The sequence below is a fragment of the Cynocephalus volans genome, chromosome 7, assembly GCF_027409185.1.
Source record: "Cynocephalus volans isolate mCynVol1 chromosome 7, mCynVol1.pri, whole genome shotgun sequence".
Classification (NCBI taxonomy): domain Eukaryota; kingdom Metazoa; phylum Chordata; class Mammalia; order Dermoptera; family Cynocephalidae; genus Cynocephalus; species Cynocephalus volans.
The window spans coordinates 76,687,556-76,707,311 of NC_084466.1; positions in this window are offsets into that span (position 1 = coordinate 76,687,556).

Consider the following 19,756-nt stretch of genomic DNA (forward strand, 5'->3'; position numbering starts at 1 on the left):
GCTGTCAAGATGAAGACTTTCTGTCTGGTCGGAATTCCTAGAAGAATTTTTCCATCTAGGTCAGACTTCCGGTCACCCCCCTTTTTTTCTCTGAGAGCCCCAGGACTTGAGCAGCATGCTACCCTTTTCCTGCTACCTTCTTTTCTTTCAACTATTCCTGATCTTGCCAAACTCATAATTCACTCTATACCAAACACCTTGGACATCATACTGTCATTAGTTTCTGTATTTTTATTTTCTGAACTGTACATTCACAGCTTATGTTTCTCTGTGATTTCTTTCATTCCTTGACTCCTGAGAAATAAGAAAAGCAGTCTCAGCAAGGACAACTCTTCCATCTACAAGCTTTCTAAGGGTTTTCACTAGAAATGATAAGAAACAGATAATGAGCAAAAGGCTCCATGTTAATATCCTCCTGTCAGTACTTTTTATTTTTCCCAAAAGAGTGTTGGAGGGAGGTAAGGCAGGTAGGTGAGGGGTCCTGAGTAATGTTTGAACATACTTTGGAGGTGACCTATGTTCAGTGAAGTTCCTGGAATCTAATTAGAGAAGCTAAGGAGGAATTAAGGAATATCTGGGGACTTTGTCAGAGTTGGGATGGCACAGGAGCTAGAGGGTTGGTAGCTGAGCCTGTTTCCAGTGCTTTTTTAGCTACGGAAATGGAGCAGAGGAGAAGCCTCAGGTGGTGATGCTGGGGGGAGGGTGTCTTGCCTCTTGTTGCTTCTCCCTTGTGGTTATTTCCAGCATGACCACCACAGGGACTCCTGTCTGGGACCCACAGTGGGAGAAGTTCAAAGGATTTTTGCATGGCCAAAGGATGAGGAGCAGTGTATGTGAAATGTATCCTGGAAGCAGCAGCTGTTGGGGAAGTGGTTACTTTGGCCACCAGGCTGAAGTAGCAATTCCCAAAGGGCTGTCTGTGCATACACAATGGCCCAGCAGATGTAAGGCAGAGACTGTCCATTATTATTTTTTTTTTTAAAAAAAAGAAAGAGCTTAGAGAATAAAACACCATACTTTGTATTGTGTTCTATGATTAAATCATGATTAACGATTCTAGAATGTTTAGCTCCTTCCTTTTGTCCAGTTGTGTGGTTGAATATAGGCAGTCACAAGCAGTACATGGCCACTGCATTCTTTAAGCCCTGACTAGATGTTATCTACCCGTGAAATCATCCCAGTTGCCAAACGAACATATTTCTCCTCCAAATTATTTTAAAGTATTTTAAAATATGGCATATATGAAAAATTCAAGGCTTTCATTTTGGTTTGTTTTATAGCTTTGACTGATTGCAGAAGTTCCCTCTGTGTCTTGAATGTATAGTAGCATCAACTGTTGTAATAAATTCTCCACTCCACAGGCCCATGCAGCACACACCTGTACCAAAAGTTATGCACCAGATGGCAATTGAAAATGACTGCATATCTATGGTAAGAGGGTATTTAGAAAAAATACACATTTACAGGTAAAACAGGATATACACTTTGCAGTGCTTTTAAAATCACATTGAACTATTATCGAGTGCCTACTCTGTGTAGAACCTTGCAGAAGTTGCTATTTTGTGTTGGGTTGCCTGGATGCAGGGCTTAGAAGTATTACTAATACATAATCCGTTACAAGAAGGTTGGAGAACAATGATTACTAAGGTTTCAAGTTCCCTCCACTGTTGATTTTTCTGTGTTATGAACTTGGAACAGGGATTAAGAACATTTTAGCTGTCGAGGACAGTGTTCTCTGTGACTTTCTGACTTGGGCATGTGTCCCTATCTGCGGGAGACAGGACCCGGCAGGATGCCCAACTCATGGGCAGGATCTGATCAGGTGATAGAAATAGAGTTGGTCCACGAAGCATGGCAGGATTCTAGAAATGTTAAATATCCAGGAAAGCCTCCATCAAGATATGCTGAGTGCAGAAGTGGCAGTGAATTTCCCATCACAGATGTCAGCGTCCTGAAGTTCAGGTTTTTTAGTGATTACATAGCGGTTCTTGGAGAGTGAGTGTGACAGATGTGTCAGTGGACTATGCCCCTTCCCCTGTTCTGTGTCGTCCTCCTCCCCACCCTCTCCAAACAGCTGTAACCAAAGGTGAAATTTCCTTCCCCACAGTTAAGACCACAGGACCATACTTGGTGTCTGCCCCATTTGCCACCTCCACATAGAAAAATGAAGGTTTCACAAAGCTTCCTAATTGCACATCATTTCGCTGGAGGAAAACCAGAGGTTGTTCCACTGTAGGGAAGAAAGCTATGAATTTGTCTTCCCTCGAATAAAATAGCTTGAAAGAGTTGACATGGCTCTTTTTAGCCTCTAAAATGTTAATATCTTGGTGGATTTAAGACAGAGCCACATTGTAGGCAGCTTTCTAATCCCTGATTTTGAAATGGGGTTGCTGTCCTTATTGCTAGGAAGAGTGCCGCTAGTCACCCAGAGCAAAAAGTGCAATTTGATTGAATAAATTCACACTAACATGTAAATTATTGAAGGCTTTTTAACACTCTCAGGAATATTTGCATTTTTAAAAGATTCTCTCAACCCAAATCAGTTCGTGGTGGGGGGTGATTCTGGCAGTGCAGCACGGCGACATTAAAACAAATCAAGTGACGCACCAGAAACAGTTTCAGAAGCAGGAACATAAAAACTCGGGCAGATTCCCCTAAGTCGTTTTTGCTCTCTCACAGCCTTTTTGTGTCCCCATTTCTAATCCCACTGATTCTCTAAAAGTTTCAAGTGCTTTCTTTAAAATAATGGGTCACAGAGGCAAAACTTGAGGATGGAGAAAACAGGAGTTGCTGGGGGCAGAGGGCCATGGTTCTCTGTGGATTCTGGTCATTGTGAGGCAGGTCTGTACACACCAGGGACTGACAGCAGTTTGTTATGTGTCCATGTACAGATTGATTTGTAAAATATCAGAAGTGTAAAAATAATGGCAAATCACAATTGAGAGAATAAGTTTAGCTGATGACGTCAAGTACTTGGGAAATATTCAGCCCCACTGGTCCCTTGAGCTGGATTGATACTGCCTGCGAACTTCCTTCAAGAAAAACGTAAACCGGTTTCGTCATCCATTTTTATTAACTCCACATTCTCAGAGGAATCTTTATGCTCTCCCTTGAATATCAGGACTAAATTCGTTTCACTCTGTGTAGCACTGTGTATTAGTCTGTTTTCTGTTGCTTATGACAGAATACCTGAAACTGGGTAGTTTATAAAGAGATGAAATTTACTTGTCACAGTTTTGGAGCAGGCACATAGGGTGAGGGCCTTGTGGGTGGGAATTCTCTACAGAGCGCTGTGGTGACCAGATATCACAAGGCAGGAATGGCATGAGCAAGAGAGCTAATGTGCCCACGTGCGTGTTAACTCTCTTGCTCTCCTTATGAAGCCATCAGAACCACTCCCTGATGACCCATCAAACCATTAACCCACTACTCCATTAGCAGATTCATTCATTCACGAGAGCATAGTCCTCATGATCCAGTCACCTTAAAGGTGCCACCTTTCAAATATCATAATTGGATTTCCCACCCTCATAACACTGCTACAGTGGGGGTCAAGCTTCAGTGAATTTGGGGGAGACATTCAATCCACAGCAAACTGTCTTACCGAATGTAATTTTCCAGGGAGTCAATTCTGCTTTCCAAGATAAATAGGAATATCTGTGAATATTCTGCCCTGGTTCTGCCTACTTTGTTTTAAGTCTCCAGACTTTATTTCAGGATTAGGAAAAAGAACACTTTTTGTTCCTAATGGGATAACTTCCTCATGGGATAACTTCAGGACACTTTTTATTCCTAATGGGATACTTGGTATATAAGAGGCAATCAGTACTTATATCCCAATATACGTGGGCTGAGAAACTTTTCTTTGGCTAAGGTAGAGGTAATCAAAAGGAATTGGGTTTTAACTAGCACATTGGTGATATTAGTGCTTATGGGAAAAGAAAATAGTCCAGGAGATTTGGACTTGAATTGGGAGTGAGGAAGGTAGGTGGGAGCTCTGATAAAGACCTGGGATACAACAAGGGTGAACGTTCTAGGTCAGCACTGCCCATATAAGTATAATGTGAGCCACATGTGGAATTTTAAATTTTCTAGTCACCACTTAGAAATGTAAAGAAACAAGTGAAATTTTAATAATATATTTTTATTATTATATATTATTTTAATTGTATATATTATTATATATTGTATATTATTTTAATAATATATTTTATTATTAATATTAATAATATACTATATCATCATACTTTATTATGTAAATTCTAATAGTATATTTTATTATTATATATTATATTATTAATTTTAATAATATATTTTTTTGAAATCATTTTGACATGCAATCAATACACGAACATTACTAATGAGATATTACTTTATTTGGGTGTTTCTAAGTCCTGAAAATCTGGTGTGTCATTTGTTCTTACAGCACATCTCGGTTTGGACTAGCCTCTTTCCAAATGCTCAACAGCCACATGTGACTAGTAGACAGAACAGCTGTAGGTGATAATCCAGGAGGAAGGATACAATGATGACCAGACCCATTTATTTATTTACTCACAAATAAATAAATTACCTTACAGAACCTAAGTCAGGAAGAGCATTATGAAAATAATGAGAGAAAATTAAGAGAACTGCCTAACTTTGGACAGCAATTCCCAAGAAATAGACTGTTTAAGGAAAACTTGTGTGAATAGGGTAAAAATTACTGAATAGGCTTCAGGTAGGTGTAAGATCAGTGTTTACTTTGAATTAAAGGATGACCTTGGAGTTCACTCAAGAATGATATTGGTTTTCTTAAGGTAAGTAAGAAAAACAGCTCTGCCCCTGGAACAAGGGTAAAAGTAAAGGTGAATTCCAAAGGAGATGACTGTAAAAGCTCATGAATGTGTAAACCTAAAGGGTACAGCAGACATCCTGAAGTCAATATGCATAATTATTTCCCTGACCCCCAAATCCCCTTTCTGCAATAATGTTTATACATATGATGTGAAACTCACATACACAGAGCTACTGTTATTGGCTGAAGGAAGGGTTATTCCATGGAGATGAGCTACCAGGGAAAACTCATCATCCCGGAATGTCATTAATTGTTGGAAACGTGCTCCCCTAGGTGGGCAATGGAGAGATAGTGGAGGTGAGGGAGGCCGTCTTTCTGTTGGGGGCAATCTTAGATTTGTTTTATCAAAATGTTTATTGCCCATCTTTAGAGCCTTCAGCCCATTGCTCTCATTATATATTTAGTGCAAGGACATGTATTGCTCAATAATTAGTTTTTCCCTTCAATGTGGGCTTGCAGTAGTTTCATAAAAGTGATAAATGGCTCTTCTTGGACACACAAAATAGAGATTGGCAGGCAGTTTAATGTTAAGATTTCACAGTGGAACCATCACTACCAACAAGATCACACACTGGCTTTCTTATATTGTGAGAAATGTTAAAATAAGGCCAAGATTTTTATGGTCCCCACTTTCTCCTGCCCAAAGGCTTTTCTGCCCTTCATTCCTCCTGTGCCAGCTACCGCTGCATGTCCCCAGTCGTGCTCCCTTGGAGTATATAGGCATGCACAGGTGCTCCTAAAATCAGTCACTTCAAGCAGCTCGGGGTTTTGCTGAGACGATTGTGTATGTTAGAAAAATTACTTCCTTGGGAAATGGCTAAGACACAAAAATACTTTTACACCAAGAGACTGGTGAATTATTTGACAACATATCTTGGAAATCAGTGCACTCAGAACCTTTTATAAATAGACTTCTGCAATGTTCCACATAATTGTAATAACAACACTTTAGTAAAGTAGGTTTTCTCACACATCTGAGCTTCACACATCTGAGCTTCACCATGACCTTGTCAAGGCATTTGAAGGATTCCACTTTTTTGATGCAGGAACTAGAGCCAGAACATTTGAACGACTTGACCAAGGCTGCACTGCTGATATTTAACAAATCCAGCATAGTAGTGCTCTTGCCTCTACATCATATGATCTTTGTTCAGTGGTGTTTTCCAGGCCACACAACCTGGAAGCAGTAATTGTGACTACACACTCTTTTTAAGGTTCTGCTCCCATTTATTATGACTATATCTTATGTAGTTTCTGAGCAGCAGTTCTAGAAGTCTCAGGGTCTTTTTGTTCCCTAGGAATTTTGGTGGGAATGGGGTGTAGGGGGAATAAGTTTATATACGTTTGGGACTCGGATTTGTTGGCTACATGGTGGCAAGTACCATTTTTTTTTTTTTTTAATTTAATGACCCAGTTTGGAATTTGTGATATCATCTGTCACTGCCCACACCAAACCCGCCAAAGATACTGAAGCTGCCCCAATGTTTTGCTCTCTCCTTTGTCCGGTCCAGCTCCAGAATATTCAGTGTGCATCTCAGAGCTCCAGCTGCAAAGGTGACTTTTCAGGGAGAGTGCCCTGGTCCCACCCGGACCCCAGCTTCCTCATTACACACGCTGGCTGTTAAACACTGCCCTCAGCAGAGTCTTCAAGGAAATGGCTCTTTTCACTTTCACTCACTTTCTACTGGAGTCCCCTCTCCCTGGGTAGTCCACAGAGACTGAGCCAGAGAAACTAGGTAACAAGCCTCAGGCTGATCCCCCAATTGCTGCAATCCTCCAACAATGACCCATTGAGTTTAAACACAGCCGTCCTTCCTTTGGATGAGTTATTTTCCTCAATAGCCTTGTATCCTTCCAGCCAACAGACTCTGCTGGGCCTGCCCTGCCTGTCCTTCCCACAGGCCAGACATGTCCGTAGTTTAGATTATCAAGCTGAGACCTCTACAATTCCCCCCAAACACTGTCTCCATTTTCTCACCCTTTGTGAACATCTATAGAATCAAAGCCAGATTTGTCTGCCTGAAGGTCATGGTCCTTTCCCAACTATTCATTTAATCTTATTATCTTTCATGCCCCTCCCTCCACAGGATGTCAGAGAGAACTTGTGTGTGATGCGTACTTCCCATAAGTATCAATGAGTTATCTGAAAGAATGACAAGCCATAGGTCACAGATTAGAGACTGACTTTTTTCCCTCAGATATATTTCTAGATATTTGTATTGTGATTAATATATTTTTCTTTCAAGCTACATAGCTATTGTTTATTATCAGTATCTTTTTCATCTTCAAAATTCTCTTTCTTATCAACTTACATGAATAAAGGTGTTGACACTGGATTAGTAGGATCTTCTCTTCGTTATTAATGAGAGAAACATTAATTAGCATAACACTGTGTTGGTTATTAAACAAATCAGACCTCCAGTTAAACAACGATCCGTTCAGAAGCTCCTATAGTAAAAAATATTACAGTAGTTTAGGTCTAATCTACAAAAGGACATGCAGATCCTCATATAAATACATAATGTCATAGCATGAAAACAAATCTGAACTTTGTGAGCATCAGTGTCGGGTGGTTTTATGTGGTAAGGAGTTTAAGAAAGAGTCATGAGAATTACATCTTCAGAGAGGATACGGCCAGGTTTTTTTTTTTTTTTTAAAAAGCACTTCCTTTTTGGAGAGACTTCAAGAAGGAAATGAGATTTCCAACACTCTTTGTTCTGAAGAGGAAGAAGCTGCCAATGAACTGCATACCTCTCTCCTTCAGATTGGAAGCCAGTTGAAAAATATAAACAGGTGTCAGAAAGAAAGCAAAGTAAAAACTTCATAGCTGATAAAGCTCGATTGTAGACCATACCTTTGACCCAAAATTGTCTTCTTATTTTCCCCCCACTCTTATTCTGAATAGAACCTACTCACTGGTCTCAGGAAAATCATCTGGACATTTTTAGGCCTCCTCTATGGAAGAGGAAGGGCTGTGGAAGGATCACCAGATTGTTCTGGAAGGAGAAATACAAGGAGAATAAACCTTATGTGCCTACTGACCCTTTCTTCCATCTCACCAAAGTAAAGGGCCAGGTGGTAAATATTTTTAGCTTTGAGGCCATGTGGTCTTTGTTTCCAGCTACTCAGCTCTGCTGTCATTGCTTGAGATCAGCTGTGGGCAATATGTAAACTCATGAGTATGGCTGTTGCGTTGGCTTGCTAGGGCTGTCATAGCAAAGTACCACAGACTGGGTGGTATAAACAATAGAAATTTATTGTCTCATAGTTCTGGAGGCTAGAAGTACGAGATCAAGGTGTGGGAAGGGTTGGTTCCTTCTTGGGATTTTGAGAAAGAATCTGTTCCAGGCCTCTCTCCTAGTTTCTGGTGGCTTGCTGGCAAACTTTGGCATTCCTTGGATTGTAGAAGCATCCCACAGATCTCTGCTTTCATCCTCACTTGATGTTCTCCCTGTGTGTGTCCTGTCCAAATCTTCCCTTTCTAGAAGGACACCAATTATATTGGCTTAGGCCCCACCCTACTCCAGTATAACCGGTATTAATCTGCAATGATCCTTTTGCAGATTAAGGTCACATTTTGAAGTACTGGGAGTTATTTCATGTGGCGTGAAGTGTCCTTCTCCCCATTTTTCCCCAACCATTTAAAACATTTAAATGTATGCAGGCAAAAACAGGCCCTGGCTGGAAGTTACCAACCTCTGAGATAAGTTACTCCTCCTCCAGAGGCGGGACTAAGTGAGGGAGGGAAGGAGGAGCCAAAAACATTCCCCCAGTCCTAACCCCTCAAGAGGCTTGAGTGGGAGTGAGCACCCAAGGAGTGGGCTGACAAGTGTCCCATGTCATAGAGCCCAAAGGACACTGGCGAGCTCGGAGGCACACTGTATTCCAGGCAGAATGGGAGGCATTAGCCAGGACTTTGCCCTGGGGGTGAGATGACAGAGAAGGCAGTGGAACAGGGAAAACAAAAAAATCAGGGAAATAAATTAGAAACCCTAGAGGAGGAGTGGAAAGTACACAGTAAGGTCTTCATTCTAGAGTATTTTAAAAACATGGTATGCCCTGCAAAGGATTGATCAGCCTGGTCAAAGTAACTCATAAGGGGTAACTCATAAGGAATGGAAGTAGAAGGTTTTCAAGATGGCGGCGGCTGCGGCGGCTGGCGCGGAGTAGCTGAGGTGGAAAAGGTGGCCACTGGGCCTCAGGCAGCCGGGAAACTTGTGGACCTTCCTCTGGCCATCTCTTAAGGGAGGACTGCTGCTGCTGGCCGGTCGTGGGGGCTCAACGCCATTTTGCCCCCGGCAGGAGAGGCTGCCTCATTTACAGGCAACAGCTTTGAAGTGTGGAGCAGGAAAAGAACTGATTCTTAGCTGCAAAAGCGAGTCTTGAAACAGGGAACACGGCGCCAGGGCTGCTGTGGATGCAGCCAGGATCCCGGAGGCTGGGGCCGCACTGAAGGCGGCCAGCTGCCCTATTCAGGATTCGAGGTTTCAGGCCGGCATTAAAGAAGATTCCTGGGAGCGCCCGAGCGGCGCCGCGACTGAACAGCCCGAGGCGGCAGCGCCGAGAACACGGAAGGCAACAAACCAGAGACAGAGCGAGCGCCCGACCTGGCACAGCACTGTGAGTGATCCCTGGCACAGCTCTGTTCGGGGGGTGGATGCCCACGCGGCTCCTGCCTGCACCACCAGGCCACTCACTGCCCCGGTGCTGCCTCCATTTTCCCAGGTGCGGGCAGCTCCGCCCTGCTCGGCCATCACTGAGCCCATTTGCTTGGCCTGGCGCGGGGCTTTCCGGACCCTGCGGGCCGGCCTCCTCTCCCACTCCCTCCGCGGTTCTCTGGCGGGGTTGGGGGTGTGGGGCGTCCTGACCAGTGTTGGGAGGGCTAGAAAGTATGGGCGGGCCGACTGTCACTCCACCACACCCTGGACTCCGCCCCGGTAAACTTCCTGTTACTGGGAGGCAGATAACATCTCTGCGACCACCAGTTTGGAAAAAAGCCTAACGAATTTCTGGTTGGGAATAGTGTGGTAGGAGGGTTCCCAGGTCCGCTTGAACCTGCCGGAGAGCAGGCTGCAGGCGGGCACTAGACTCGGTTTATACCGGGGGGATACAAAGGTGAACAAGACCCGAGAAAGATCTACACAGTGCTACAAAGGCACCCAGAGAGACCGGTCGTCTGTGCCTAGCAGAAACCTGGTAGACTTCCTGGGCGAGGCGGTGCTGAGCAGGGTCTTGAAGGCCCAGCTGATAGACGAGGGGTGCAGAAGACACACCCCAGCCCAGCACAGTGTGCACAGAGGGGGGAGATGTGCGGCCAGGGAGGCGGAGACTCGACAGAAACCACACACCCGGTGGGGTCGCCACTGCACGATCTAACAGCCTGGGCCAGAGCACACGGAACGGGGAGAAGTCCTGTACAGGAAGTGAAAGCTCAACAGAGATCACACACCCTGTGGTACGTGATCCACCAGCCCAGCAGAGTACAAGCTGACCAGAAAGGTGGATCCCCGGAGAAGCCCAAGACCCGAGGCAACCACACACACAAGACACTAGAGGCCAACTGAGCAGTCATGGCGGGAGCCATACCAAATTGGCAACCACAGCAACATCCTAGTTAGTCATTAGTCTCAAACCGGTGGACTGTGAAACCCCCTGCCACAATGAATAAACACCAAAAAAAAGACACCAGAAATACAAAAAATCAAGAAAGTACACCACCAAAAGTTAATAAATCTCATACTCTAGATCCTATAGAACAAGAAGCCCTTGAAATAACTGACAAGGAATTTCGAGTGATAATTCTAAGGAAACTGAATGAGATACAAGAAAACTCAGCTAGACATCATGATGAAATGAGGAAAAGTATACAGGATCTGAAAGAGGAAATATACAAGGAAATCAATGTCCTGAAAAAAAATGTAGCAGAACTTGCTGAACTGAAGAAGTTATTCAGCGAAATAAAAAACACAACGGAGAGTTTAACCAGCAGGCTTGTCGAAGTTGAAGAGAGAACCTCTGAACTTGAAGATGGGCTGTTTGAAATAACACAAGCAGACAAAAAGAAAGAAAAAAGAATCAAGGACATGGAAGAAAATCTGAGAGAGATATCAGACAACCTCAAGCGCTCAAATATCCGAGTCATGGGTATTCCAGAAGGGGAGGAAAATGGAGATTCCATTGAAAACATATTCAACAAAATAGTGGCAGAAAACTTCCCAGGTATAGGAAAAATCACAAATCTTCAGATCCAGGAAGCTCAACGATCTCCAAACGTATTCAACCCAAAAAGGCCTTCTCCAAGACATGTCATAGTCAAATTGGCAAAACTCAGAGACAAAGAGAGAATCTTAAAAGCTGCAAGAGAGAAGCATCAAATCACCTATAAGGGAGCCCCAATCAGGTTAACATCAGACTTCTCATCACAAACCCTAAAAGCTAGAAAGGAATGGGATGATATATTCAAAATACTGAAAGACAAAGATTGCCAGCCAAGAATACTCTACCCTGCAAGGCTATCCTTCCGAAATGAGGGGCAAATAGTATATTTCTCAGACAAACAAAAACTGCGGGAGTTCACTACCACAAGACCACCCTTACAAGAAATCCTCAAGGGAGTACTGGGTTTGGTTCCTGAAAAATAACTACCACTGCCATAAAAACCTAAGAAAAATCTAAACCCGCTAGTACAATAAAAATGGCATTCATGAAGAGAAAACAAGCTAACAAAAACACTATCTACAACCTAAGGAACCAACAAACAAAGAAACCAAACAGTAAATCAGAAAGCAAGGAACAAAAGACACCTAAGACAACCAAACAACCAATAAAATGCTAGGAATAAATCAACACCTTTCAATAACAACTCTTAATGTTAAAGGCTTGAATTCCCCAATTAAAAGACACAGACTGGCCGACTGGATCAAAAAGCAGGACCCAACTATATGCTGCCTACAAGAGACCCACCTCACCCATAAAGATTCACACAGACTAAGAGTGAAAGGATGGAAAAAGATTTACCATGCAAACAGAAAAGAAAAACGAGCTGGAGTAGCTATTCTTATATCTGACAAAATAGACTTTAAACTAAAAAACCTAAAAAGAGACAATGAGGGACACTACTTAATGATAAAAGGACTGATCCATCAAGAAGACATAACAATCATAAATATGTACGCACCCAATGTTGGAGCAGCCAGATTTATAAAACAAACTCTATTAGACCTAAAGAAGGAAATAGACACTAATACCATAATAGCAGGGGACCTGAACACTCCACTGTCAATATTAGACAGATCATCTAGGCAAAGAATCAGTAGAGAAACACAAGATCTAAACAAGACTCTAGACCAATTGGAATTGGCAGATATCTACAGAACATTCCACCCAACAACCTCAGAATATTCATTCTTCTCATCAGCACATGGATCATTCTCCAGGATAGATCACATATTAGGTCACAAATCAAGTCTCAATAAATTCAAAAAAATTGGAATTATCCCATGTATCTTCTCAGACCACAATGGATTAAAACTAGAAATTAATAACAAACGAAACTCTGGAAACTATACAAACACATGGAAATTAAACAGCATTCTACTTAATGACATATGGGTCCAAGAAGAAATCAAGCAGGAAATCAAAAAGTTTATTGAAACTAATGAAAACAATGATACATCATACCAAAACCTGTGGGATACTGCAAAAGCAGTATTGAGGGGAAAATTTATTGCATTAAATGCTCACTTCAGAAGAATGGAAAGATGGCAAGTGAACAACCTAACACTTCACCTTAAAGAACTAGAAAAACAAGAACAATCCAATCCTAAAGTTAGCAGACGGAAAGAAATCATTAAGATCAGAGCAGAACTGAATGAAATTGAAAACCAAAAAACAATTCAAAAGATCAACGAATCAAAAAGTTGGTTTTTTGAACAGATAAATAAAATTGACAAACCATTAGCATGGCTAACAAAAAAAAGAAGAGAGAAGACTCAAATAACAAAAATTAGAAATGAAAAAGGCGATATTACAACTGATTCATCTGAAATACAAGGAATCATTCGAGACTACTATAAACAACTATACGCCAACAAATTTGAAAATCTGGAGGAAATGGATAAATTTCTGGACACACACAAGCTCCCAAAACTGAACCGTGAAGACGTAGAAAATTTGAACAGACCAATAACAATAAAGGAGATTGAAGCTGTTATCAGAAGGCTCCCAACAAAGAAAAGCCCAGGACCAGATGGATTCACAGCAGAATTTTACCAAACATTCAAAGAGGAATTGACACCGATTCTTTACAAACTATTCCAAAAGATTGAAACGGACGCAAATCTCCCAAACTCATTCTATGAAGCAAACATCATCCTGATACCAAAACCAGGTAAAGATATAACCAAAAAAGAAAACTACAGGCCAATATCCTTGATGAATATAGATGCAAAAATCCTCACTAAAATACTAGCAAACAGAATACAGCAACACATACGAAAAATTATTCATCACGATCAAGTGGGATTCATCCCAGGGATGCAAGGTTGGTTCAACATACGCAAATCAATAAATGTGATACACCATATTAATAAACTCAAACACAAGGACCATATGATCATCTCTATAGATGCTGAAAAAGCATTTGATAAAGTTCAGCACTCATTCATGACAAAGACCCTCTATAAGTTAGGTATAGAGGGAAAATATCTCAACATAATTAAAGCCATATATGCCAAACCCACTGCCAATATCATCCTGAATGGGGAAAAGCTGAAAGCTTTTCCTTTAAGAACAGGCACTAGACAAGGATGCCCACTCTCACCACTCCTATTCAACATAGTGTTGGAAGTACTAGCCAGAGCAATCAGAGAAGAGAAGGAAATAAAGGGCATCCAGATTGGAAAAGATGAAGTCAAACTGTCCCTGTTTGCAGATGACATGGTCCTATATATCGAACAGCCTAAAACCTCTACAAAAAAACTGTTGGAATTGATAAATGATTTCAGCACAGTAGCAGGATACAAAATCAACACACAAAAATCAGTAGCATTTCTTTTCTCCAATAGTGAACATGCAGAAGGAGAAATCAAGAAAGCCTGCCCATTTACAATAGCCACCAAAAAAATAAAATACTTAGGAATTGAGTTAACCAAGGAGGTGAAAAATCTCTATAATGAGAACTACAAACCACTGCTGAGAGAAATTAGAGAGGATACAAGAAGATGGAAAGATATTCCATGCTCTTGGATTGGAAGAATCAACATAGTGAAAATGTCCATACTACCCAAAGTGATATACAAATTCAATGCAATCCCCATCAAAATTCCAAAGACATTTTTCTCAGAAATGGAAAAAACTATTCAGACATTTATATGGAATAATAAAAGACCACGAATAGCCAAAGCAATGCTCAGCAAAAAAAAAAAAGCTGGAGGCATAACACTACCTGACTTTAAGCTATACTACAAAGCTATAATAACCAAAACAGTATGGTACTGGCATAAAAACAGACACACTGACCAATGGAATAGAATAGAGAATCCAGAAATCAACCCACACACTTACTGCCATCTGATCTTTGACAAAGGCACCAAGCCTATTCACTGGGGAAGGGACTGCCTCTTCAGCAAGTGGTGTTGGGATAACTGGATATCGATATGCAGGAGAATGAAACTAGATCCATACCTCTCACCGTATACTAAAATCAACTCAAAATGGATTAAGGATTTAAATATACACCCTGAGACAATAAAACTTCTTAAAGAAAACATAGGGGAAACACTTCAGGAAATAGGACTGGGCACAGACTTCATGAATACGACCCCAAAAGCACGGGCAACCAAAGGAAAAATAAACAAATGGGATTATATCAAACTAAAAAGCTTCTGCATAGCAAAAGAAACAATTAAAAGAGTTAAAAGACAACCAACAGAGTGGGAGAAAATATTTGCAAAATATACATCTGACAAAGGATTAATATTCAGAATATATAAGGAACTCAAACAACTTTACAAGAAGAAAACAAGCAACCCAATTAAAAAATGGGCAAAAGAGCTAAGTAGGCATTTCTCTAAGGAAGATATCCAAATGGCCAACAGACATATGAAAAAATGCTCAACATCACTCAGCATCCGGGAAATGCAAATCAAAACCACATTGAGATACCATCTAACCCCAGTTAGGATGGCTAAAATCCAAAAGACTATGAACGATAAATGCTGGCGAGGCTGCGGAGAAAAAGGAACTCTCATACATTGTTGGTGGGACTGCAAAATGGTGCAGCCTCTATGGAAAATGGTATGGAGGTTCCTTAAACAATTGCAAATAGATCTACCATACGACCCAGCCATCCCACTGTTGGGAATATACCCAGAGGAATGGAAATCATCAAGTCGAAGGTATACCTGTTCCCCAATGTTCATCGCAGCACTCTTTACAATAGCCAAGAGTTGGAACCAGCCCAAATGCCCATCATCAGATGAGTGGATACGGAAAATGTGGTACATCTACACAATGGAATACTACTCAGCTATAAAAACGAATGAAATACTGCCATTTGCAACAACATGGATGGACCTTGAGAGAATTATATTAAGTGAAACAAGTCAGGCACAGAAAGAGAAATACCACATGTTCTCACTTATTGGAGGGAGCTAAAAATTAATATATAAATTCACACACACACATACACACACACACACACACAAATCGGGGGGGGGAGGGAAGAAGATATAACAACCACAATTATTTGAAGTTGATACGACAAGCAAACAGAAAGGACATTGTTGGGGGGGAGGGGGGGAGGGAGAAGGGAGGGAGGTTTTGGTGATGGGGAGCATTAATCAGCTACAATGTATATCGACAAAATAAAATTTAAAAAAAAAAGAAAAGAAAAGAAAATATACTCAACTTTCAGTTATAAAAAAAAAATAAATAAATAAGGAATGGAAGTAAATCCACAAGTAGGAAACTCAGAGGGTAAGGTGACACGGAAGTCCAGACTGAGGTTACAAGAACCTGGACTATGTTTACAGAGTGAAAAAGAGTATCACATAAAAGACATCTTTCTGTGCCCAAGGACTCTAGCAGTTCTCTATGTTATGTGTTCTTACAGTGCTTATTACTCTGCAGCTTGCAAGAAATGCAAGTCAGACTTTGATTCTCATTGTTAAATTGTGCTCACATAGAGTGGTTTCAGTGCATATAGATATCCTTTCAGTGAGCAATCTGTTTTAGACACTTCCTATGGCTGATCTTAGTGTTTAGTTTTCCAGGGTTTGCTGCATGATCTTTATTACAAGCCTTTATGAGTCAGCTGATCATTGTCAGCGTGGGCTTATGAGACATGCCACCCTCAGCGTCCTTTCCTCTAGCATACACTCTACGAAATGTGCTCAGATGTCAAGCTACCTGATTTAAAACAGCCTGGGTGTACTTTGTTATTTCAATGCCCTCCTCCACATTGCTTTCATAGATTTACAATTTAACAAGAGCCTCTGAACTTCAATTAAGGGTCAAATTTTTCCATAAAGATCCTTAAAAAGAACATTTCTGCATCTTGTGTGGAACTTCTGTTAAAGACTCTGGGTTTTATTGTTTGGTGCTAGTGGATGAAGAGCAAAGTGATAAGGTATGTTTAGGCTTCAGTGCTAGGAACAAGATAAGCTCTCCTGATGAAGTAGTTCTTTTAATTAAGATAACGATACTACAGAACTTTTCAATATCCATTTTGCCTTTTCAGAAGCTCAGAGACAAGTGCTGTACTTGACTCTAGTAGAGATACTCAGCCTAGGATTTTCAATTCAACTCTCTCTTCCCTCACTTTATTATTTGGATCTTTTTTATTTTTAACTTGCTGTAGAGATTTATTACATAGTGCCTTTTATTGCAAAGGGACACAAAACTTTTATGAGCATCAGTAGGATCTAAGTAATAAATAATGAATGAGAGGCTGTCATTACTTTGTCCAGGGGGATTATCCTTCAATATAGAGCTTCGTGACCTTAGCTACCTTTTAATGCCACCTCAGGTTACAGTGATTTCCCACGCCCCCCCCCACCCCAGGTTCCTTCATTAATGATTCCTGTCCTGAGATGCTATATTTGTTATATTGGACTCCAGAAATACATCAGTTTTTAAAGAAAAGTTATTTCTTTAGGTGGCGGTTCAATTGTTTCTCTTTGAAAGAATTAAAATTGAATAAAAACCACTTTAATTAGGTATGTTCTTTAGGATTCTTTTGCTTGAAAGTGACAGAGGCCCAAATCAGTCTCATTTTATTTTATTTTATCTTTTGATGGCTGTTGGATATGGGGATCCAAACCATGACCTTGGTGTTATAAGGCTGCACTGTAGCCAACTGAGCTAACCAGCCAGGCCCTAGCTTGGTCTCATTTAAACATAAAAAGCTATCTATTGACCCAAATAATTTCAAATTCCAGGATTTATCTGTCTAGCTTTAGGTATGACTAAACCCAAGAGCTCAAAATTAGGCTCTTTTGGGCAGGATATCCCCACAATGTAGCAAAAATGACTGGCAGTGGTTCTGGTTTTACGTTGTACTGGGAGCTGACGTTTCTAGTGACAAAACCAGAGAGTCTGTTTTTCAAGAGCTCCAACAAAAGTCTCAGGGAGAGCTTTTATTGGCCTGTCTTTGGTCACATGCCCATACCTGGACTGAATCACTGTGACCAAAGAAACAGAGTTCTTAGTTGGCCAGGCTTCTGTGACGTGCCTGCTCCTAGAGCCAGGAGGTAGGACCCACCTGACCCAAACCACTTGGACTCAGAGTAGGTTAAAAGATAGTTCCCAAAGAGATTCCAGGCTAAACAAAGCACAGGCCAACTACATCTCCCGTTATGTTTTCATCCCTTGGTTGACCAGCATCCATATATACCTTCTTTCTCATTTATAAAATTCCCAAAATGGCCCTGGCTAACATAACATAAATATACCTCTGCAGGGAAGATTGCCCTACCTCCAGTCTAAAGGGAGACTCTTGGCTCATCCAGTTACTGCTTTCAATTTTAACTCCAGAATCTCTAAGTTACAGCCTTTTTTTTTTTGGCTAAAGGATCAACTTAACACTGCCAATTCACTGTAGTAGGGAGAAAACACTATTGCTGCAGTAAAACTTCCATCTGGAAAAGGAGTGAAGGGCAGCCACTAAATAGTGATCTCAGGTTCATAGCAATCGTCTCCTGCTGCGGGACAAAGAGAGCAAGGACTCTCTGACCTGGCAATGGAGAGGGTTCCTTGTTCTGGAGTCTGGCTGGTCCCTCGCTGCTTTCTGAGAGGAGCTCCCTTTCCTACATCCTGAAGAGCTATGTGACAGATGGACCTGGGAAGGCCTTCATTCACAGTTATAACATTCCACTCTGCCTTCCTGTGAGTACAGTTTTGGGGGTGGAATTTGCCTTATGAGTTGAGCACTCCCAAGTCTGTTTGGTGAGACAAATTTCTGCTTGGCATTTCTCTGCCAGCCACTCCCTCTGCTGACACACCTGCTGGCTATTGGTCTGTTTATTTCTCAGATGGTCCCTGCAATGGTAACAAAGCTAAAGCTCTTGCAGAGTCATGGCCCATCAGCCTGGTCCCAGCCTTCACCAAGTCTCCCTCTTAGCAATCGGCCTTTAGTCTCTGTGCCTTCCCTTACCCATCTCGACCTCAAACTGAGAGACCATGGACTGGAGTTACACAGCTCCTAACCCCTGTGTGGTGGGACTTGGCTCTTGGAGAGGAGTCGTCACTGTTAGTCAGGGACTGTTGAGCAGCAAGTGTTTGGAAGTAGTCCTCTGGGTCCTGGGATCACCACAATCCCAATCTCTTTTCCCATTATGTTTCCCGCTGTGCTATCTTTAGCATGCAGTAGAGATTTACACATCTGCCATTCCAAAGGCGCATGATTATCTACTATTGGCCATTTGGGAGTGCCAGGCGCAGGCAGAAAGGATGACACTTAGTAAGGACTTAGTAAGTGTCCCTTTTCCTCCTCCTTCCGTTGGGTTTAAGGCCTTCCCTTTGTCATATGATCTTATTGAAGGCTAAAAGAAATAGTCAACATCCTTCAAGATTCTGACACCTTTTTCCTGGTGCCCTAAAACTCTATCCTTGATACTTATCTGATTTGAATTCCAAGACATATCTTTGAAGCATCTTTTAACTGGCTGTTTGGCTATCAGACAGCACCTTTTGCCCTTTTCTTTGCACAGAATGGGAGAATCCTCCACCTCATCTCAGCTCAGCCAGTATCACATTTAAGGCCTGTTATTTGTAACACTCAACTTTCAGGTATCAATTGCTATGTTAGTTAGAGTTCACTTTGGTGTAAATAATAGAAATCCAGCTCATAAAAGTTTAAATAGAAGGAATTTATTGGCTTCTACAATTAGAATGGCCAGAGATACATCTGTCTTCAAGCATGTTGGTTACAGAGGTTCAATGTCATCAGGACACATATTTTCCAGTTGCCTCAACTGCCTGTAATACCTAATTCTACCAGTTTTCCCACTTATTAGCAAAGGATAGCCAGCAGCAGCTCTAGGCTTGCATCACTCACAGAGCTAGCAACACAGTCAAAACTGTAAGTGCGAATATTCTTTTGTTGGCCTGTCCGGGTCACCTTCCCATTTCCTAGGGGGATGTAGTACTCTAATTGGTAAAGTCTGCAACGTATGCCGACCCACCTCCCCTGGATCCAGGGAGTAGGATCAGCCCCATTTGGACTGAGAATAGCAGGGGAGTGGTTTTCCTGAAGAGATGCGAAGTCAAAACGCTGATGTCCCCTACATCAGGGTAAGTCACTTTAAAGATGGGAAGGCTTTTTACTAAAGCACAATTTAGTCTCAGTTATATACCATCATATAATAATTTAATAACATATATTATTTCTATAGCACAGTGGTTCTCAAACTTTTTGAT